The sequence below is a fragment of the Sparus aurata genome, chromosome 8 (genome assembly GCF_900880675.1).
Source record: "Sparus aurata chromosome 8, fSpaAur1.1, whole genome shotgun sequence".
Taxonomy (NCBI): Eukaryota; Metazoa; Chordata; class Actinopteri; order Spariformes; family Sparidae; genus Sparus; species Sparus aurata.
In genome coordinates, this window is record NC_044194.1 from 24,431,667 (window position 1) to 24,455,962 (window position 24,296).

Consider the following 24,296-nt stretch of genomic DNA (forward strand, 5'->3'; position numbering starts at 1 on the left):
TTTATACCTCGAAAATTGAAAACTGCAGGGGGGAAATCATTTCCTGGACACCTTTGGCTTTGAAATGAGTGCAGGATAACAATTTCATTCTCGATGTTAAAGCAGCTTTAATCCGTGGCAGAACAGTTATCTCATTATGAGTGAACAGTAATATTGAACGTTTTTAATGGCATACGCTGCATTCAGGGTAAAGAGTGTTTTCCTCATTGCTATGATTGTAAATGATTTTTTGGGGGGGTGGTGGTGAAAATGTTCAAGGAGTTTTTCTTACAGAGACAGGAGCTAAAACAGGGTGAATACAGAGCTTCTGCACTGGGCAGTATGAGAAAACTGGTGTGTTTTATGAGCATTTAAGCATGTAAACCTATTGTAGTAGTAGTAACCCAAAACTAAATGATGCACCTGAAAATTAGCATAATATGTCTCCTTTTAAATTAATTTCAGATATTTGTAGCTTTTAGTATCAAATCATTTGATACCTGAATTTGCATTCAGTGGACCTAAGCCTTGGTTAAATAAGTATCTCAACGAGGCATCGCAGTAGCTCAGTTGGTAGAGTGTGCACTCCATGTACAGAGGCTGTGTCCTCGCTGCAGCGGCCCGGGGTTCAAATCCGACCTTTGCCACATCGCCCCTTCTCTCTCATCCTGTTTCCTGTCATGTCTCAAGCTGTCCTTTCAAAATAAAGCCATAAAAACAAAACAAAAAAGAATCTCCACTGGAAAGATGGCCCTTTGCATAAAATTGTGTCTAAGCAGAAGAAAGTTGTAAATATTTCTAAATTGTCACCAGAGAAAGAGGACTGAGGTATTTCTTATTGCTCAAAAGGCAGAAAAACCTAAAACCTATGACCAGAATTCAATGTGCTGCAGCTGACCTATGATGCCGTAAGTTTGGCGGTGCTTGGCTTTGGCTCGAAATCAGGAAACAGTAAGGCACTAAAATATGCCTTTGAAAACATGTAGGTGAGAAATAGACTCTGATCATGGTTCATGGTTCAATGTCATCACTGTATTACAGTGTGACCTGAGTTTTCACAGCACATAAACAATATGGCGTACACTTCTGGTTCACCTCCTTCTCACTTGCAGCTAAAGAGTACACTAAAATATGCTCCTGACAGGTAATGTAGTAACAGGGGGCTCAAGTGCAGGCAGAATGGAGGGTTAACCATTGTTCATTTGCATATACTGACAACATTGTGGCGATACAACACTGGATGGAAATCTGCAAGGTTTCCATTTAATGAGCAACTCGTTTTACATAAACGGAAAACAAATTGAAGACGGGCTTTCACACAACAGGGGGCACTGCAGAGAGGGATTAACGGCCCTCACAACCTCCCCAACAACAGCAGGTGTTGATGGGCAGAAGACGTTCATACACAGCGTGTTTATGTTTTCCTGTCCATTCCGCGGATGTGTGCGTTTGTTTGTGTTGGCATGTGCGGCTGTGCAGACGCAGAGGAATGCCAATGTGTGACACTGTGCGATCGGGCCAGGCACCTGTGTTAGTGAACGTTTGTGTATGCGAACATTTTTGGCGATGTTCTCAAGCCCTCCGCAGGTGTTTAGGTCGCCACAAATCCCCCACTGCTCCATCCCAGCTGAGGCAGGGGCCGCAAGGCCTCGCACTCACCCTCAGCTTCCCCTTTCCCTCTCCCCTTTCATTCTCTGCGCCATGCTAGGCAGGAAAGGAAACGCTGCCAACCCCAGGTGTCGGGCATCCACTCGGCACTGTGTCAGCAGACATGGGAGAATGTGAGGGGAGAGACGGAGCGCATGCAGACAAGGGTGGGGGATTTAAGACGGAGGGAATTTAATAGGGAGAGGAAAAGTGTGAAAATGGAGCACAAAACAGCACAAAACCGAGAGAAGTGGACTTAAAGGGAGAGGAATTAGAAAGTGAGGGCTAGCGACGGTGAAGCAAAGAAAAGAAAATAAAGTCTAAGCAGTCTATGGGGGAAACGTATATGTGACCTTTGACATGTATGGGCGGCTCTGTGGACCAAAGCAGCTCCAGAGGGTTTTAACTGGTCTTGACAGACGCCTAAAGTCTGCCCTCTCAAAACAAACAATCACATCCCTTCAACCCTCCAGAGGGACAATCATGGCTCTGCAAGTCTTCAACTACAAACAGACAACTGGACTCTGTATTACAAATTCACTGAGCACTGGCAGACTTCACTTAATCAGAGAATCTGGAGTCAGACAGCATAGCAAGGGCGCGTGGGAATAACTCTTTTTGTCATTGTTATTTGTAGCCGTGCGTTGTGTGCGTAAAGGGACGACTCGCGCACGATGAATCGCAGGCGCGCATGCAACATCAGCTCTCTGTCATTTGCTTTTCTCATCTCTCTCAAGTCCCTCAAAGGATCCCGCCATTATTTAGGTCTGCAGTTGATAGGGACTGAAATGAGATATAGCTCGAGGAAGCGTGTCCTGGCAGGGACATTAATACTGGAGTCACTGCTGGATGGATACGTGGCGCTGTAATGGCAAAATTGGAAATTGGAAGAAAAAAAAATTAAATATGTATACACACTGTAATTCATCTGACAGGATGCAGGGAAAGGAGATACGTGGATAAGAGGGGAGCTCAGTGCAGCCATGCCTGGTAGATAGCAGCAGATTGGAGGGTCCTGCATGTATGAGGTCAGATGATCGAGAGCTACATTTGATGATGAGTGGTGAGTGGGCGGCCAGACGGCAGGAGAGAGATTCATCCACCCCTGCAGCTGCCCTGTGACTGAAGGGAAATCCACATCTCAGACACGTCGTCCACACATCATCGCACTCTCTCTCCCGCATCTTCTCACAATCCACTTGCAGAAAAGGAATAACAGGCTAGGGACAATTGCACAGAGACGACACATTCTTGAAGCCCCCCCCACCTCTGCGGTTCTTATTTATCAGCGCGCTGACAGACACGGTGAGGAACAGAGATGTCTGGATCCTCTTATGGCTAAATCATGTAGCGGATGGGACAGGTCCTCTCTCGCGGCTTTGATCACCCCTCGAGGACTGACACAGTGAATGATGGGGCCGAGTCAATCCCGCTGCCTGTGCATCCCCCCCGCCACCGTGTGAGGAGGACAAGTGGGACTGAGGGAAAGCAGGCCGAAAAAACAGATATGGGTATGCAGAGATGGCGCGATAGATCCAGGGGGAGGCTGTAAGCACTTCTTAGTTTTCGCATGTGGGAGTCTGGGAAGACAGAGGTGGCTCGCAGCAGAGGATTTTTAATGACACGCTTCATGGCTCCGATTTTAATGTGCCCCGCTAATTATGATACTGCCATGTTAGCCCTTTCCGAGCAATTCCACATAATGAGAGAGAGAGATGGATAGACAGAGGAGGGGAGAAGTTATGGGCACAGCACACGATGTGTGTGTGTCATTCCTGTCTGTCGCTCAGCATGGGGCTGTGATAAATTAGGCGCTTTGCCGTCTCCCTGGCACCAGGCCACTGTTTGTCCTCTAGGTGTTGTGGTGACCAAACTGTCTCTCCGAGCGCCACAGGGGCTCTTCAGGGGGGGCACACTGTGCAGTACTGTACCATATGTCTGTGATCCGATGGGATTCATTCTCCAGATGTGCATGTTTGTGTACATGTTTCAAGTCAATGTTATGTGTGCCCAGTCTCACAAATCACAAGCATGTGGCACCGGGGCTGCGACGTATGGTCAGAAATCATATGGCAATCTGATCCAGGGTTAGTGGCAATGATCATTTTTGCATCACAGTATTAATTTTTACTGAAAGAGCTTTTGCTTGATGTTAGTGTGGGTCTTTACCAAACACACATTTTCTCTAATATCTAGAAAATAAGATTTTTTAGACCAGAGCATGTCTGCAACACCACAGTAGGTCTACTTCATTTGTAATGCTGTTCAGTAACACAATTTACACACTTTTGCACTTAACCATAGCTATTTGGTTTCAATAATGTTTCAAGAATCTGTGCTGCCTTAAGTGACACCCTTTATTCTTGGTCACCAGGTGTGTGTGCAATATATCCTCATGACAAAACGACTGAATAGGTAAATTGTCATCGAGTCCCAAAAAGACATATATACTACCATTCCCAAAACAACATGACCCCTGTTTGTTAAGGTTTAGGAACACAAACTATAAGATAAAGTTTAGGAAAACATTGTGGTTTGGGTTAAAATACCTATGTGACTTCTTTAACAAATGTACTTACATTACAGCATTCACATGACGTTTCTTAACTCCATTCATTAAATGAACTCTCTGTTGACTTCTGGTTTTACACGTGACATGAACAGTGCTCTCCAGGGTAAAACTCCTGTCCTTGCCTAACCCAACCATCCACCCCCAGCCTCCTCCCCATCGAGACCTACTTCAATCTTTTGCTGCATCCTTCGAAGGACCCGGCCTTTGAGGTCTTCGAAGGCGAGTCCTTCGGAGAGACCTTGTTAATCGCATCAACCGTTGTTAAATAGGACGGTCTAGCCTTTAGACCATTCCCTGGTTGCGACACCAGATGTTTTACCCTTACGTCGCGATTTCTGCAGCCCAGCCCCAAGAAAGTGACAGTCTACGCCAAGCGATGTCACCTTTTTCTCTCTTTCTTTCTTCTTTTTCAGGCGGGCAAAGAGTCGCATTTGTGGGCTGCATTTGGAGGAGCCTTCGAATCAAATCGAATCGGGACAGCCTTCACCTGGCGTTGTGATGTAATTGGCCTCCGAAGGATGCAGATCCTGAATTGAGACACAGCATTTATGTCACGTTCTGGCCTACCCGCCCTCCTGAGTTGGTGACCTGGCTGGCCTGGGTGATCCGCACCAGGTTTTTCCCTCTGCCCTGCCTCCTGGTTGACTGACATGTGAGGCATCCAATCACCAGCTCCTGCTGCTCCACACCTGATTCTACTCTCCCGTCAGCCTTGGCTTCATAGCCACACCAGGACGGACAGTCTTCACCAGATTATCGTGTCTGTTTCCAGGAATCTTGTTCATGTATTGGTATTTCTTGGATTTTCCTACCTTCTGACCTAAGCCTGTTTTTTGACTGCTATTTTTGCCTGACGATTTTGGATACCTTTGCTCTGTCTGCCAATCCGTTGCCAACCCTGTTTCTGTTCAACCACGCCCATTGTACGTCTGCCTGTGTTCTCCCTGCCTGCCCGTGTACTGATCTCTGCCTGTTTTTTGACTCCTGGATTTTTTTGCCTCAACCCTGACTGCACCTCTGCTGTGCCTAACACTGCCTGCCTGTTTATTGACCCCTTGTGCCTGACCTTTTGACACCGGATTTTTGCCCGAGCCCTGCCTGTACTTTTGCCAGGATTTTTTGGACTTTCTTGTTTTGACTTTTTTCTCCTGTGGCTTGTGCCTGGCTGAGCTGCCTTTTGTTATCTGAATTGTTATTAAATATCCCAACTATCGTTCTGCTTCTGGGTCCACAATCTTTTGCGGCCAAACCGGCCCTGACACTTTATCCTACTGCATACTTTTTCCTTTAGAGCTATAATATCTACTACAGTCACAAGCGGTTACAGCCTGGGTTGTAATAAACTGCTTTCACTGTCAACCTACTATATGGTTGTTTTTCTGGTGTCGGTGTGTGCGTGTCGGACTGTTTATCTCATTGGAAAGGATTCAATCTTCAGCCCAGTGTCGTCATCATCACACTCTTGTAACCTGCAAAATCTCTGAGGTGGTTAAAAGAAAGCCTGGATGGAAAATACCTGTTGGAACCATTAAGAAAAATAAATAAATGAATGTAAAGATGACTTATGGAGAGAGGAAATCTTGTCTGAGGTCTAGAATTCAGCCAGGAACAGCTGTTGAGAGGATCTCCTCCAAGGCAATTCAGTCAAAGAATTCAGAGCATAAATCAGTGCTGTATAAATCCATTAAAATGCCTCACAATAGTGGCCCCAGATGGTAGGCAATTGTGTTGAATAGTACAGCCAGTACAGGACATGTGTGTGTTTTGAAGGAGGACCGGTCCGTTTTTGTTGTGGGTGTTGCTAACGGAGTTATGGCATTTTGCGCGTGACAGAGATGAAAGGAGTCGTGGCTGCATGATGACAGAAGGTGCACACTGAATAAAGGCTGACTCAAAGTGTCAGGATCGGTCCTATCCCTCATCACTCACGGACCAATTTCTCCACGCTGCTCCCCCATAAAATGCCAGGTCTCTTCTTCCACACCTGAGCGCTTAGCTTTAATGCATATTAATTCACTGTCTTGGCACTGACACCCAGGCAGAGATTGAGGGCCAAACTGCTAAAAATAAGAGGGAGGTTTGAATGGAAAAGCCTCATCCCTGTGTAAAACAGGCTTACCTTTAAGCCGATAACGACAAATTTAAAGAGCTGCCGGGATTACTTTCAGTTTCAGTATTTTTGTGTTGCTCATCAATCGTTTCTGTAATGGAACCAAGTGATTCGTCATAAAAGCAAACAGAGGTGAGAGGAAAATGTCATAATTTGCAAAAGACTGATGCACTTTAATATTTTGTGGCACTCTTGACAAATCGTCAGTCTGTTACATCTGTTTGCTCCGTTAACCTTCATATTTCTTTGTTTGATTTGATCTATTTGTTTGCTAAATTCACGGTCTGCCGCCCACTAATTTGCATGGGTGGACTGTTACATTGCCGTCTTAGCAAACTAAACTTTCATTGAGATAATGAACAGCATTACACCACATTGTAATAATAGTCCTCAGAACCTTTTGTGCTTTTTGTTGTTTTCCCGTTCCTTCAGAGATTTATAGGTGTTCTTGGTCATGTAAAAGTTCTTGAAAGTTAAAAAAGGTTCAAGTCTACACCAACAGAAGCTCCAGTCCCCTACTGAAAACACTGGTCCTGAAAATCGGCATCAGTAGCTTCGCCTTTAATTCCGTGACTTTGTGACATCATACTATGTCATATTATCATAATTTATGCCCAGCTGCTTGTTGGGCATGTACAAATTGATTTAGCACAGCTGCTCTGTTGCTGTTAGCTGTGATTGGTCAGGCATGTGTGACCTGACCAATCAAAAGAGGCTGGGTATTCAGTCCAGGAATTATTTTGCTTGTAGCCCTAGCCAGAGATATCTAGAAAGAAATTTTAAAAAGCGCCCACCAATCCTGTGGCTCAATCGCTGTACACACCAGAAACCACAGTCTGGACGAGACAGTCTAGACAATGAGCTTTTAAAGGATTTGCTCGGTCTTATGCTCTAATGGCAGAGACAAAAGCAGAAGCAGGGCAGCTGATGATGAGCTATGCAATCACAGCCCCCATGACAGGCTCCAAGACAACTCCCCCATACATGTTAGTAGATCACTCAGATCTGCATGTATGCAGCCGAGGCCTTCCAGCTGCTGTAGGCTTGATAAAATGAATAGGATGATGATGTTCTTGTATTGTCATCCAAACACATTATGTACTGAGAGCTGATTAGTCATAACAGACACAGCGAACATACAATCCAGGTTAAGGACGAATGTAAGTAGAAAGTCCTTGTTGTAAACAGAGGCACAAAAGCAACAGTACTGAATGGAACACACCAATGCTAATGAGCTTTCAGTAAAAGGCTAGAAGCTCTGATTCAACTGATATTATAAGAGTATTCTGGGCTGCCACGGTTAAGGTAAGAGCAAATCAATGACGTGGAGTTGTCATGTGTTACCAGTAGTAATAGTAGCAATGTTTCCACAATATCCATGTGACTTTGTGTGTATGTGATAAATGGCATCTGTACAACAAGGGTGAAAACATCAGCTTTAAAGCCTGTCGTTTGAGGCACCACCTCAGTGTGATTTATAATGCAGAACATTTGAATAACGTCATCGACTTTGCACAATAAAACCTCTCCAGCCTTGACTCAGATGGAGTCTGATTTTACCTGCTATGCGACTGTGAACAATTGGAATTTATTGAACACATTATGCATTCATTTTGCACGATGCATTGTGTGTTGTCAGAATGTGTCAAACAGCGACAGATCCATTGCAGAAGTCATAGGCATATATACAAAGAGTCTTTCTCTTCTGATTAAAAATGTCTTACGCAAAACAACATGGTGCACCTTGCCAAAAAGTGTTCCCTGTTAGTTTGGGGGTTAGTTTAGCCCATCCGAATAGTTTAAAGTCAAATACAATGAGGCAAAAAATGCCAAGTAGTTGCATCATCTGTTCCATTACAAGACATTACATAGAGAAAAAATACAATCAAGGCCATGACGGACAAAATGCAGATGGGATCAAGGTTGACCGTTATCCCTTGAAGCAAATTCATAATCGCTTGGTTCCAAAAAACAATTTTGCCAATATTCAAATGAAAATTAGATTGCCAACAGCAGAGCGCGGCTATTGTTCAGGCCTGTCAGAAAGATCTGAAATTAAGATTCAGGCCAAGGAGGCAAATACTCACCCCAGCCAAAAAGAAACAAAAAAAAACTGAGGAAGAGAAATAAAGCCTGCTGTTGACGGCGCATTTACTCACACAACACGCACCGCAGTGTGTCATCTAAACCTTTCAAAGTGTGCATCCCTTTTTTCAAACTTAAGAAAAGCGGGGAACATTTGGCGAACACTGAATTATTCGCTTTTTACGGCCAAAGCGCTATCAGCTCTGAACGGCTAAATCATTTGTGCAACAAACTGCACAGATGGTCTGCGCGGTCTTTGTTATGCAGGACTGCCGCTCTCATCGGAGATAATACAGCTATACCATAAACCTGCAATTACACACAACGAGCATTCCGGTCTGCCAATGGTTAGCACCAGAGAAAAACATGCGGATGATAGACCACAAATGGAAACAGTTTCCACTTATTAGACTGTGAACACCAAGGTAATTTGCTCAGAGGCCTTGATAATATAATGGTCAGATGCTCCATAGGCTGCTAAATCTTTTTTTTCGCAAGTAAATAGCAAGAAATGATAACTGTCTGATTGTTAGAATGCCAGCTTTATGTGATGAGAACTATTACAGAGGGAAATATCACCGCCTCCTGTGCTACTTGATCTTCGGGAAGGCAATTAAAGTTAAAATATGAAGACAAACGATCATAAAAAAAACCACAAACTGGTGGGGAGCGAACCACTTGGAGCTACTTGCGACTTTTCTCTTTTCAGCGTACCGCATCAGCTTCAACTCCTTTAAAGAAGATGTTTTAACTCCCCTACAGTTTGAATGGATTAAAACCAATTCAGTTATAATCTGACACGTGATGTGTACAAGTGCACCTTAATCTGCTCTAACACAGTCATAAAGAAGGAGACTGACAACAGGCTTTTTATGCAGTCGCACCTTAACAGGGGACCTGCTGCATAAAGAGAACTCCTAAAAATAAAAAACAACAGCTTATTGTTTCCACTTTCAAACTGGAATCAAACCTATCAGAAAAGCTTCCTTTATCAATACCAACATAAAAAAGAGAGCGGGCAGCCTTTGCCAAAGACAAACTGCTGAAAATAATCAGCTGTCAACACACAGGACACTTTGGCAAAGAGAAAAGGTAATCATTTCAAAGTGCGGAACAACAGACTTCCATGGACTTCAATAGAAGCGCTTCAAAGTCGTGACGCCCTCTTTTGATCTTCACCTGATACTGCTTAAGGAGATATTAATAACGAGACAGGATAGGACTCGGATAGGACTCTATGCTGTGATGTATCGGAGGACAAAACCGGTGACATTGAGAGACGCCATATCCTGCCGCTGCATGCTCGGTGGCGAAAAATAGCTTTATCGTGGCTTAACTGGCTGAGTGACTGACATCAGAGAAACATCTGTATATCCATCAAGATCATTAAGATTCTATTCTATCAGAGAACATCAGCTTACGACATGCGCTATTGCTTTTAAAATCCAGTCGCTGCACAAGCCCAACAGATGCTCCCCCTGACAGAGCCTGGGAATAAAGTGTGGCCGACTTACCTCCCATCCTACACCCCCCTCCCCCCGCTGCCATCTCATTGCATTGAGATACATCTCACCCTGTGGCCATTAAGGTATGTAGAGGAGGTGAACCATATTGTGATTGCAGCCGTGCCCTCTGTGACTCTTCCGCAAGATGACCACAGAGGGGTAGCCAGAGAAGGCTCCGGAGCTGCGAACCCCCACCCTCCCTCCCTCCCTCCCTCCGGCCCTGCAGAGCTGCCTGTCTGTGGCTAAATTTACTCCCCCCTCCCCAAGCATCCCAGCACATCACGTTGGTATTCTATTACTCTCCTGCGTCCCAGCATAAGCAGAGTCATGTGAAAGCCGGCCACAAGCCTCCGTGGCTGGCAGTGCCCTTCCTGCCTCTGCGTTCAGCATTCAGTCCACTTAATACCATTCATCTCCACCCAGCTGCCCAATGCCTCTCTCGCACTTTCTCCGTCTCTTTCTCTTTACTCGTTCTCACCCCTTCTATGACTCGAATCCCCCCCCAGCCATCACAACCTCATTCCCCTCCAATTATGGCTCCTCTCATCCCGAGAGCAAGGGTCAGGGGTAGACGAGCTCAGGACTGGACACTGATGGCAGGTAATGGAGAAGGGAGGATGAACTCCAGCCAAATGGGGATCAATAAGGAGACGGGGCTGAAGGATGGCTCCTGTTATGGGCAGAGAGGTGGTGGTGGATGAGGGTGAAGAAATGCCACTGCTGCCGCATCAGGTCTGATCACATGCTTGATATACCCAGCAGCACGTCACCTCCATCGGCGCTGTCAGCAGCGTGACACGAGGCTGGAATATACACTCCGATGATGGTTCGCAGGCTTGAGGATAAGGTGCCCTGCCCTGCTGAAAAATCCCTCTCCTGTCTAACCGAGTGGTAGGCTGACGTTGCGCGGTCGATCCAGCACGCAGCTCATCAGTTCTTACTTGGCCATGTATGAGAGTGTTAGTCGTTGAGCCTGAAATAGACTGACATGCGTCAATGAGGGCAATGGAGTCATTAGCTATTCCTTTTGAACAGCCAGCTCACTCTCACTGAGCAATACACAGGGGTAAGCACAGATTTCTGAAGCGAGCTTATGCAAATGTGCATAAACAGGTTCATCCCATCCTAGGTCGAAATGCAAGGGAAGGTAGAGATAAAGAAGCCAAGCGAGAGGAGGAGAGGAGAGGAAAGAGATTTAGTTTGGGAGAGAAAAACCAGCCTAAGCTTTGCACCATGCAGTCATTCTGCAGACATGACCATAAAACATGCTGCAAACTCCCCTCCTACCCATCTGAGCGGCCGTGACATCTTCACTCCCTCGTGTGGGCACACTTCAGGGTCACACTGACCTCTAGTGGTGAGAGCGGAGGGGACAGGACAGCAGGTCATGACTGAGAGATAATTTGTTCTTCAAGTAATTTTATCAGAAAATTGATTTTAAGTCAGTGACACCGGTGCAGTAGCTCTCAGGTGATCTGGATAAATGGCTGGTGGGTGGGTGGGGGGGGGGGGAGAGACAGCTTGTTTCAACCTCGTGTGAACTGCAGCCTCAACCTCCCTGCTTTCCAATTATCCACCACTGAACAATCTCTCCCTCTTCCTCCCTTTCTCCCCCACTCTCTCCTTCCCTCCCTGTTGGTCGTCCTAAGATACCTTTGAACATTTTTCGATTCGAACATTATTGATTTTGCAGGTCACACCTACAACAAACCCCTGACAAGACTTTGGAGAATTCTCTTCAGTGGTGGTGTTGGTGGCGGCGGCGGATGGGGGGGTTCAAAGTGAGACATCTACACAATGTTGTTTAATCGTTTGGTATTGAGTGCATTGCTAGATATTTTTAAAAGCTTTGGATAAGATCTTCAACTGAATTTTTTCAGAGACGCAGTTCATGACATAAGAGTGTCTTTATTTAACTCTGCAGGCTTTTACTTTCCCATTTTTGCCTGGATCCTCGTGCAGTGCTACTGCTTTTTTCATCTGAAATACAGAAGGATGGTTCAAGACTACTGCCACTCAGTAATCATGTTAAAAAGTACACTGAAAAGCAATATTAAAGTGCATTAATTATGCTCAGAAAAATGCCATACTGCTGAAAAATCACTAGATGGCGTACACTACAAGGAAACATGTTGCTGCTCCTTCACCATTAATGTAATCAGTATCACCTATGGCATGTGTTGACAGTGATTAAATGTTAAACAACATAATACCCACAATGCACAGGGTGCATTTAACAGTATTTATGTCTACTACAGACACGTTACATTATATTTAGATCAACCTTTCCAAATTGTCCTATGACTGGCACACATCAACATGGCTGCCACAGAATATGTGATAAGGTTGTCATGGTGCTCCAGTCGGAGCACCGTCGCCCTGGCTCAGTGTGCAGCTCCATTACCATCAAGGCTCAAAGAAAATGTGGGCCCAATTACATCAAAATGGGAGTGCTGATTGGAGGCAAAGTTACAGTGATTTGTGGGAAGATTTAGAGCAGTAATATTCTCTATAAGATGCTGAGGGCCTATGCATGTGATTGGTTAGAGTAATTTGGAGGTAATTTAAGTAGGACTCTTTATAAGGCAGTTTCCCTATTTGCACCATGAAACAGGCAGTAGGACCCTTAAATATGAGGTTTCTGCCTCACCCTCTCAGCTTCAATTAAGATTGGGTCATACACTGATAGCTCCATTCATCAATTCATCAAACATGTATGCCTCTTCTGCTGCTAGTCACGCATTTGACACATAAACTACCGAGGACCAGTGGCGTGCGCTGACTTTTGAAGGGCAGGGGCGAAAAAGAACGGCAAGACGGCGCTTTAGTGCGCGTTTTGGCTCCCAAGAGGTCAGTTTATGATGTTTTCACCAGCCAAGGGGGCAGTTTAGTGTGTTTTGCCAACCAAGAGGGCACTTTGGCATGCTTTTTTGGCTCTCAGGAGGGCACTTTAGCGCGCGTTTTGGCTCTCAGGAGGGCACTTTAGCGCGTGTTTTTCAACAATTGGGCCACGAGGGGGGGCCACTGCCCCCCTCCCCCCCCTGTGCACATCACTGCCGAGGACTGAAACTGTCAAGTTTTGAAAAAAATCAAGACAAATTTGGTTCAATAGATAAATGTATAAGTCATGAAATGCACCAAAAAAAAATTGGAAAATACAAATATCAATTAATTCATACATAAAATGTGAAACACATTTCAATGCAAGTCTTTATTAATTTCAATTGTATTTATTTACACATTACTTTTACAATTAAATGTATATTATTATTATCATCATCATCATCATCATCATCATCAGTAGTAGTAGTAGTAATAATAGTATCCCAATTAATTAATTTATTTCTGTATTTTTCTTTTCTACATGTATTTATCCATTTCTGCATGCCTCATTTGCATAATAAAGAACAATAATGAAATCAATAGGCTCATGGTAACGAATAGTGGGAAAATGCAAAGGGAAAAATATAGATATAAGTGCTGAAATAAATGTGTCCGATTTAATATCAATTTGATTAATAAAATGAAAAACAAAACATTACAGTAAATACACTGATGAATTACAACAAAGGTATATAAAAATGGAAGCAAATAAAAGTGTTAAATATTAATTAATGAATACATTTATTTTTAGTATTATTTTTTGTGTATTTAATGAAATATAAATGTATTCATTGAGATATTCATTCATTTATTTATTTATTTATTTATTTATAATTCATTCATTAATTTATATTTGATTTGGGCAGTTTTTAGTCCTCCATAGATTGCAGTGGCTTTTATGTGAATGGTTTAATCACAAGTTGAGACACTCACTGTGTTAGACAGCAGAGCCATTAGATTATGGTGAGCATAACTCCCAGGAGCAGCAGTGACACAATCAGCATGAATATTAATCCTCTGATTCACCACCACAGTGACATAAAGACAGAGAGAGAGGTGGGTAAAGAAATGCTCACAGGCTTTGCTGAGAGCTCTCACAAGCCACTGAAATGCCACTGCGACTCTGGGTGCTTTTATATGCTTATCAGGTCCACACATGAGAGCCAGCCAGCCTTAATGTTGAACAACCTCAACCGGCACACAAGGAGTGGGAAACAGCTTCAAGAGGCAGAGCTTTGGACGAGCTCACTTGATTTAAAAGAGGATGAATGAATGAAGCCCCGTCATTATAACGTGAGTGAGCAGGTACTGCAGTGGAAGCAATGACAGATTTGAGAAGTTTGGGAGTAACGTTAAGTATACAGCAAGCACACACATCCTCGACCATGATAAACTTCACGAGAAAGTCTAATCTGTTCCAATGCATCCAATCTATCTTTACTTACACGTCTCAGATTTGTTTCTTTTATCACTTCTGCTTTTGGTCTATAATCTTCTCCTAAATAGTTTTGGAAACACACAACCACAAAGACTCTCTCCAACTGGAGTCAAAGCAGCAGAGGCCACGTCAAGGGCAAACAAATCTCTGCTGCCGAGTCAGAGAGGAAGATAGTAATTAGTTTGATAAGACCAAAATTAGCTGAAGCAGTTATGCAAGATTAATACCTGCTCAGCTGTGTCCATTCGGAGAACTCATTAGTAACACTTGAAGATACGGAATTATAACCTACATATATTATGTCACCGTCTAGAGAACACTGTAAATATTTCAGAGGAATGGGAGATGGAAGGTGTGCAGATGGGACAGTGACAAGTTTCATGCTCTAAACGTCTAAAACCAACTACAGTCTAAACAAGGTGACTTGTTTATCGCCACAACTAAGGCTGTAATGATACACGTGCCGAAACCATAATCGCGACATTCAGATCCACGAACCTGTCTTGCGGTGTGAGAAGGCAGAATCGCGACACAACTTCCAGTGTAGATACAGACCTATGACCTATCAGTGTTTCCAAACTTTGTAAATGACTTTTTTTTATGATTTTTATTTGGATTTAACATTCTAAAAATACGGAGACCTAAACCACACAATTATTTGATGATATTATTTAATTTTACCTGTAAGCGTCCCCAACAGCATGTCATGTGACTACCCTACAATCATGAGATGCTAAAATTTTTGCGAGCAGCTGCTAGGCTAGCACAACAACGTGGGTGAAGAAGTTGGGTCCTCAACCACGTCCGCTAACCACGAAAAACATGCCGGAGTCTGCGACCTGCAAATGACTGTGTCGATGCCTGTCCAAAAAAACGCACCTGTCAATAAAACGTCCAAAAGTTCATGTTTTCAGTCTTATATCTTTGTTGTGAATGCATGTACTGACAAACAACTCATGGGTGGAACAGTCTGAGGCATTTGTTCACACCGAGCGGCTCGAGAGCAGCGTGGAGACCACTGTTAGCTGTTAGCTGTTAGCTGTAGCGTTGAGTGTGCAGCGTCCAGGTTAAATTGTGACACTTGTTATCGAGTATTTCTTTCAGTCCACACTGCGTTCAAATGGTTACTTAAAGCCATCGTTCCCAGCCGTATACATAGTTATTAAGCTGAAGCCGAAGTCGATGTGAAAACTGTGTACACTGTCATACAGCCTGCTTGTGAAACAGTCTGCAGAGTATGTTGACATCCAGGCCGAACTCAGCATGAGGTCAGTCAGCTGTGGCAAAGCGTGAGACGTCCAGATCAACCTGTGATACAAACATCCGTATTGACCGTCGACGTCACTCAGTAGAGCGCATACCTCTGCCAAGTCCCAACAATCTCATTTAATTCAGTCAAGCCTAATCCAATATCAAGAAAACACACTGCAATTGTCATATCAGGATCTTTATTCCAGCCACTTAAACCGGCCTGATTTTTAATAATTAGATTCATACATTATTACCTGAGAAATTAATGAACATGTCGAAAAAAACATCTCACAATGTTAAAGAGAGATTAAAAAAAAGAATCCTGGATCCGTCCGTTTATCCAGATCCACACCAGAAGTTAACAAGGTCTATTCCTTTCAGTCATTTTTGTGTAATCCTGACAACAAACCAACCAAATGTACAAGGGCAAAAACATTAACTCCTTGTCAAAGGTAATGAAAATATAAATGCCCAATTCCAGCAGAATAAAGATACACCCTCCCACTAAAAGGTCAGCATGCTCTATGTTCAGTATAACATATTACTGGTTAAAAGCGTTCCTGCAGGGAGGTCAACAGATCTTAAACAACTACCTTTGACAAGCAATTTCAAATCACAGTGACACCTTTGACATCAAATAGATTCAAACTGGTACCACAAATTGTAAGGCCTGTGAAAGATCGAACTGTCCTGCTATCTGAGCGGAAACAGTCTTTGTGGTATAGAGACGAACATTTAATATGACAAAACAAACCTCTTTGAACCCGTCTGACTCTGCAAAAGCAAGGGTGTTGTGGTGTGGTCCGCTAACACAGCCATCAAACACAGATGCTGAGGAGCCGTGCTGCGGAGAGCAGTGAAGCAGGTCCTTGATGTTTTTACGGAGGGAACATTAGAGGGGCCGTGAAATACACTGCCCTTTTCCCCTTCTCCTTCAACCTCTGCTTCCTTCATCCTCCCCCATTCTCCCACTCCCCCTCTCTGCTCTCAGAGTTCACTGTGTACTGAGCAGTGCTGTCTGAAAAAACGCCCCTCAACACCTTTCATCACGGCCGGACCAGTTACTCCTAAAACTGAAACCAGAGGGTATCTTCACAAATGACAGAGACTGAAGAGACTACACTCAGCTCATATTAGAATAAAAAAGGCGGTTTAATCAACAGATGAGCCAGAAGTAATAACTCAAGAACTCGACAATGACCAGCTCACCTGATTTTTGCACCAGCCATCAATTGATTTTTGATCAGAAAGAGTCCCAGAAACTACATCAAGCAACCACATGTCACTCATCCAGATTTTTCTTGCACATACAGTACTGTGAGGGCCACACTCTAAACTCTAAACACATGATGCATCATTGTTAAAATAAATATCCATGATTATGGTTTTGCTTTGGTCACTTCCTGTTTTATTTTGTCAATTCTATCTTCATGTGATCTTGTGTTGCTTTTCCACTTCCTGTCTTTGTCTTTTTATGCGCCATTTTTTCCTGCTCCCTTTTCCCTCTTTTCCTGTATCCCATTAGTTACTGATTCCTGTTTATTTAACTGCAGTCTGTTCCCTCGTCCTCGACTGTTCCTGATTTATTCCCTATGGCTTCCTGGTTTCTCTTCAGTTCCTGTTAACTACAAACAAACTACAAACAAAACTCATTACACCATAACAACGTTATGTGTTGAATTAAACATGTATGTAACGCTGTGATCTTACCTTCTCACTGAAGTTACAGAGTGCAGAAACAAGTGATGGAAGGCAGAGACAGAGACATCATTCACCCTGTGACAGGGTCAAAATGATTTTGAAGCTGTTATGTCATGGGTAAAATAAACCCTACATGATGTTATTTTAATAAAACTCAACTTGTTTTTCAACCTGCCACCTGCGTATCCTGTGTTTGGGTCCTTCTTGACAAAATTTTGACACCCATACTACCATTTCCCAACACTGCAATGACACACTAGATGTCTGGACTATTCAATTGGTGGCCTGCTGTAAGTCTTTGTTAGGACAGGCTGATAGAAATATTTTGCCCATCTACACTTCCTGATTTTAAAATCTGCCTCCTATTGTATGTGTTCAAACTCACTTGAGAATAACACATAACAAAACACGAGCTGCGAGCTGCACAGAGGCACAAGGACAATTTCACACAAAGGAGACACTATTATTACCAGTTAGCAGTGTAAATACCTGCGAGCCGACACACACCATCGAATATACACACTTTAGATTCCGGCTCACAATAGCAGTTTCTGTAAAGCATCAAAGTGGCAGACAGGCATAAAAAGGATTCCCCTCATTAGACCAAAATAGAAAACGAGACAATTTAAACATCAGAGGGAAAGAATTCAGCCTGAAAGTGAAGAGCAGACTATTAACTCTTGTCCTCGTTGGACCCTTCTGAAGGGAAAAAATGGTGAGCAGAATTTTAAAAACGCAAAGTGATTTAGTGGAACAGAAAAAGCTCCAACTGAAGCTGAGCATCTATACTGACTCACAGGGATTTATTGTGACAACCTCGGGCTATTCATTTCCTTTTTTTTCCCTCCAGAAAACACCCGTCCAGACCAACCAGTCTCGATGGACGACCTTCTTTATTACTCACAGCTAACAGAGGGCCCAGATGTTACTGCCATTGAATTGAAGTAGAAAGAGCAACATTCAACCATAGCAGCTGGCGAGAACGCTTTTCTTATGCCGGCAGTAGGTGCAGCTGAAAACAGCTATCCCTTCTGCAACTATGCCACAATTTTAAAAAGAAAAACCATCAGGACATTGGCAGATATCGTTGCTGCTGATTGCAGAACCCGCAGTGCCTGCCAGAGGTCGCTGCCACACCGCACAGTCCACCATCATTACTGCAGCCGAAGCCGCTGAGCCTGATGATGATCAAAGTGTTTCACCTGACCTCAGAAAATTTAAGGAACACTGAGTTTTTGGAGCAAAGGACCCTTAGAGGCCTCGCTGCTGCTTAGGGCTGACGGAATGCTTCGTCCTGCACAACGTGACCCAGAATGAAAAGCAGCAGCCAGCTTTCACACTGCTGGCTGACACCTGGTGGTGCCTGTTTTACATGGATAGTCATGATCCAGGGTGTTTCCTTATTCATGCTAGTACCCCTTATTCAGCCTTGGGATGGCAGCATGACAAGTGGTTGGCAGCTTATGTGATTTCCCTCTCAAGCCTCCACAGTTTAAGGGTGAATCTGTTCTGAGTTACCAGACAAATGAAAGCAACCTGTGTAATGTGATTCTATGCAAAATGCCAGTCCTGCAACACATTATGCATAATGCAATACATTACACTTCATATTTAAGTTGTTTTAGTCGATTGAGATCAATGATATGCATTTGTGGAGTTAATATACTACAATGAGGTGTTTCTAATGTTTAGATTACATCACTGATTATATGCTATCAAGTAGGCCTGGGCGATAAACCGAAAATTTACCTATACCGAAATTTACGACGATAACCGACGTCATTTTGGCCATGTCGGTATATTCGTGTCATAGGCATAACATCCACTAGGGACAGGGGACATGTTAGGTCCACTTGATTAATCTACCCCCGCGTATACCGATGTGCTTATTTTACATCAATTTGATGGCAAACTCCGCCCGCTGATGCAACACCAGCTATGTCAGGTTAGTAATCAAGTGAACCCACTCTCGCTGTGAGTTGCGGACAGTTTGTGTAATGATGCTGCGTACAAAGGCTGCAACAGGCCACTGTCTTCGGCCGGGATGGTCCATTGATCAAACATTTGTGTTTTTATTTTTATTCACTCAAAATAATGACTGTATTTCCAGCTAGAAAACGCGCATCTCTCTCCTCCCTCCATTGTTGTTTGCATTTGTGTGTCTGCGTGGTCTGACACGTGAGTGTCCTCATGCTGGAAAACGTGACTTCTCGAGTACGTGACGTCACTCCCCGAGACGCAAGAAGAAAGCAAAAATATATATTTTTTACTAAGGAAAATGACAAAACTAGTAACGCGTTACCGGCATCACTGATTGTGTAGCTTAAGTGCAACATGGAGCATGAAGAGGTAAAGATAAAAATAAAAACAGTAGAATTAAAGCCCCTGTACAGAGTTTTTAACTGGATATATACAAGTCTCTGGTTTCTGCTGATGTGTCTCTGTTACCTACAACAGCAAATGAGCCCATCAGTGTGAAGATACGCTTTTTCTAAGTAGTCTAATTCTATACCTCTGAAAGGCCTTGGTCGGGTCGGACCACTGACGAAACGATTTACGGCAGTCAGACCGGAACTGACGACATTCAGCATATCTGTTTTGTTGCTACGCTAGCCAGTGCTAACTGAGCTAAAACTTTTGTCATGGCTGATAATGAGACAATTAAAATAAAAATAATTCGAACCGAAGACCAACGAAAGGCCGAGAGGGAATCCGGTCGAGCTAGGGCTAAACACGGATAAACATTGGCGATTCCTTCCAGAGATGGAGAGAGTTGCGGGGCTTGAAGGGATTCAAGTCACATCCAGTATTTGCCCGATTCCTCCTAGACAGGTATGTAAATAGTATTTCATTTAAGAAATGTATTGCGGGACGTAGTTTACAGCAATACATGAATTTATGTTGTCACAACAAAGCTGGCTAACGTTACCACTAGATTAGCTCTTGATACTACCCTCGTAAAAACGACAACAAACGTCTTAGATCACGCATCCATTTCAGCTGTGTGTATCAGCCCAGCCGACCTGCAACGATGCATCGGTAATATCCTCTGTCATTATAAATGATTCAGTTTCTTACTTAGAACAAAACATCCATCACAATCACTGTGACTCTGCTGTAACGCTAGCTCTGTAGCACTGTGGGTAATATATATAGCGGGGAAATTGCAGTGCAACAGCAGCATTACACACAGGGACAATAGTGTCTGTGTCTTTGCATGTTTAGCCTATGTCACAGACATCACGGTAATACAATTAGCTTACAACGTAACGTATTATGTTGGCAATGCTACTGCAGTTTTTGTAGGCTTACTGTTACGAACTTAGATGTATGTCTGTGTAAATTCTCATTTGTCCAGGTCAAAGGCATGATCCAATTACATAGACAGAACTTAGATACAAGTTTTAACATTACTTTGTTTCACCGGCGGCATATTATATTACATAGAAATACAAATAGACACATTACCTCATCCATATGCACGCTGCAGATAGCTGCTAAAAAAAAAAAGTTTTCAAAGCAAGTCCAGTCTTCTCTCCGACGTTTCCAAAACAAATCTACATGCGCCGGCCAGACAAACGTCTTCACGACAGTAGGCGCTAGGGCTCATGGGAAATGCAGTCTTCATTCCGGCAAAACACCACCGCTTTCGTCCAGCGGGGCCGCCAAAATCAACACTAAATGAAAAGTCTGTACAGGGGCTTTAACTTTGAGCAAGTTTGGAGGAAAGTCGGAGGTGTGGACCCATTTTAAACAAGTCGTGGGCCGTGATAATAACATTTGTCGGCTTTGTCGAGTGCATTAAGTGCGGCACTTGTTGCATTATTCATTAAGATTTCTGTAGTTCAAACAACTCGCAATTGTAGTCGAGAATGTCAGATATAACAGCCCATGTATTAAACAGTTGTCGGGTTTAAATCGGTCTTGGGCTCATAATTACATTCAATGTGTCAGGCCGGGCTCGGACACAACGTGCACGGGCTCGGGTTGGGCTTGATTATAAGCTCTACTCGGGTCCAGCCGCGACTTTACTGAGGTTCACCCAGTGTGAGCAGCAGGAAGACGGTCAGCTCACCTCCCAGAACATGGCACTGAATCGCTGGAAACTGATTTAGTGATTGTCATCAGATTACTTAGCATAAATATATTAATACAAAATAATTGCAGTTCTTTCAATATCTTCCATGACATGGGGCCCAGTGACTCCAGCAGCAGATTGTATTAGAGAACTGGATGAATGAGACACAGTTATGCTTATTGTACTTTAGTGCTTCCTCTATTTTATATGAATATTAATATGCAGAAATCTTGATTTTTTTTCTCAATAGCTTCCATGTCATGTGACCCTCTGACTTCTGAAACAGATTCTGTGTCTATCAAAAATATATAATGATAAAGAAAATAGTGGTAAAAAAAAGTTCTCTAATGCTCAAGAGGTTAACATATTATTAAGCAGCAATGTCAACTTCTCTACTATTTTGTCTGATGTCTTAGATTCTGATTCTGAAGTCCTCAAAATGTTTACTTATTTACATCCAACCTCTTCCACCACCTGCAGTACAACCACGTGATTCAATTCGAAGAAATAAAAAAAGCGAGAAGCGAGAAGCTTAGAATTTGTTTATAAGGGACTGTATATTTTATACTTTTAAACTTGTTAAAAGTAATCTGTGCTTTTCAGCTGTTCAATCGTGTGCCTATCAGTTGTTCTTAACTACTAAATAAAGTAGTGTGTTACTTATCGTTCATTTATCGGTATCGAGGTGAGTTGCTCAATATATCGTGATATTGATTTGAGGCCATATCGCCCAGCCCTACTATCAAGTGTTACCCAGATGTTCCCAATAGTCTATTGGGTATCATTGTGTAAGTAGGTAAGTACGTTATAAGTGAACCAGTGTCGAAGTGCTTTAAACCTGTATTCTTTCTAAAAGCGGGTAGGGGTTAAAAGAAGTCTGACTGTATGTAAGCTTATGAGAAAACAACCCTACTTCTCACTTGATTTATGACCTAAGTAAAATGTTTCCTAATGTCTGTATGGCTTCAGTCACTAGTTTCAAGTCTTAGTCAATACAGCATGATTTTTTTTTTTTGTAATTTATGGTCCTAGCTGGAGTGCAATACATGATAACGCTTTAGTGTTGTGCTCATGGATTTCAGCCCCATTCATTCCAATAAAAGCTGCTTAGCGTTGCACAAAGCCAAAATGGTTCCCATGTGTAAAAAGATACTTGGATCTTCTGCGCTGCAGGGACCAAAGAGTGTGCGCACTTCCAATTATGCGGCTCTTCTAAACTTTACTGAATGACTCAAATTATGATATTGTAATGGGTCACTTTGCGGAGGTTGCGGTGCACTAAACAAAGTATCGACCGTTTTACAGGCTCTTTTTTCACATTTTACACTGGAAAAAAGTCTTTCTGGGCCCCAGTGCATCACGTGACATTGTAATTACACGGTTTGGCCACTACAAACGTTGGCTTCAAAGCCTGGCACTCTTCTTGGGGGCTACCTTTATGACATACTACTACAAAGACATGTCCTCTGGTTTCCGGTCAGATTCAATAGGGACATCCTCCCAAGCTCCACCCTCCTGTCCAAATAGGGCCTCCTGTGGCTCAGAAAACAAAATGGCAAAGGGCTAAATGCCAAAACGGTTGTCGACATGGGCGACGTCATGATGGGTTAACACTTGCTTGGTATTTTCCCTCTTGATACCCATTATAAATGGCCTTTTTGTGACTTGTCATGGAATAAAACAAATGCAACTCTTGTGAGAGGAAGAGGAAGACATGAACCAATCATTGGCAGCCGTTGATCTATACTAATTAATCAGATATGTTTTACGCTGAAATATAAGCAATGCAGAGCAGCTGTTGTTGTCTTAAAAATTGAACAGCACAAATGACTGCTGGCACTCACTGTTCTTGCTGACCATGTATTGTGAGAAAAATTCTGGCTGCTTTTCTATGTGGGACTGCAGCCATTATGGGCCAAAAATGATCTATGCCTATAACCAATTATTGGTCCGACAACACCAGAGGTCATGCGGGTTAGGTCTGAAATTGAAGGCGAAGGGCTTGTGTATGAGTGTGAGTGTGCTTGTGTGTGCGCATAGGGGGCTATTTCCTGTGGTCACCCATCCCAAGGTTTGGAGGTTGGGAGACAGGAAGCGCACCCATACCAGAGCAGCAAGTCAGCCCTAAACAATGTGTAATTTGATCCTAAGAGTGGGTTTCCTGGAAGTTCTATTGTCTATTTCATCTACAACACCCCGGAGCAAAGTGGGAAATACCCGCAGCAACACACAATAGGACACCAAGGCTGTGGGACTGGCCGCATTCTATATCATTCCTTATTGCGTCTTCATTTCCTGAATTGGCTGACTTCAACCTTATTCAGAAGCGCATCCATTCTTGATTCTCACTAACTTGTGCTGACCCAACGGGGAAAAGGTTCATCAGCCTCACCCCAGAGAAAATCTCTTGCGAACAAACAATCACTTAACAGTGATTGCAGTTTGATAGGGTAAAGACAGAATTAGGCCATCCCAGGGATGGAAGTAAAAAGCCAAGCAGGGTGGAACATGATTTCTCACCGGCTCAGATGTGGTTGGAAACAGATGCAGTGGGCTCTCCGGCTCGCTTGTGACAGCCTGTCAAACAGAGGAAGGAAAACAGGGAGTGAGAACAACTCTTCAGATTAAATCAACGGCTAATTGTACAAAATCACAGACTGATGATGGCGTACGCGGCTAAAAAGCAGGCTCTTAAAATGTAGATGTTGGGAGAATTGACAGCGCTACGTGACTGTTCTATGCATCTGCGTGAGCTTGTGAAGTGGAGTAGTGAAAGCTTTTCAGCACATGAGCAGCCATGACCCCAAAACAACTGACAGTGGTTGAGATATGGATATCTCCTTCCCATTAAATATGTGTCATTAAACTAAGGCTTTATACACAAAGCCTGAGGACTACAGCAGTCTCCTTCCTCCATTAGTACTGACTGCAACGTTAGCATCTGGACAAATCTTTGTGATTGGAGATGACAGCGTGCACACAGAAATCAAAGTCCATGCCACAGCATTTTGCCAAGCAGCCCAATGATGCTATTTCTGACCACTACT

At 43.3% G+C, this 24,296-nt stretch overlaps 1 protein-coding gene across 2 annotated transcripts in view; it reads right to left on the reverse strand.

The window, feature by feature from the left end:
• tspan9a (tetraspanin 9a) overlaps positions 1-24,296 on the reverse strand; it is a 202,386-nt gene that overhangs the window by 155,642 nt on the left and 22,448 nt on the right. Inside the window, exon 2 of one of the 2 annotated variants that reach the window (XM_030425817.1) lies at positions 23,770-23,826. The exons of the other annotated variant lie outside the window; for it this stretch is intronic. The gene's annotated coding sequence lies outside the window, so the exon portion shown is untranslated. The remainder of the gene's footprint in view (positions 1-23,769; positions 23,827-24,296) is intronic. 2 annotated transcript variants of the gene reach the window in all.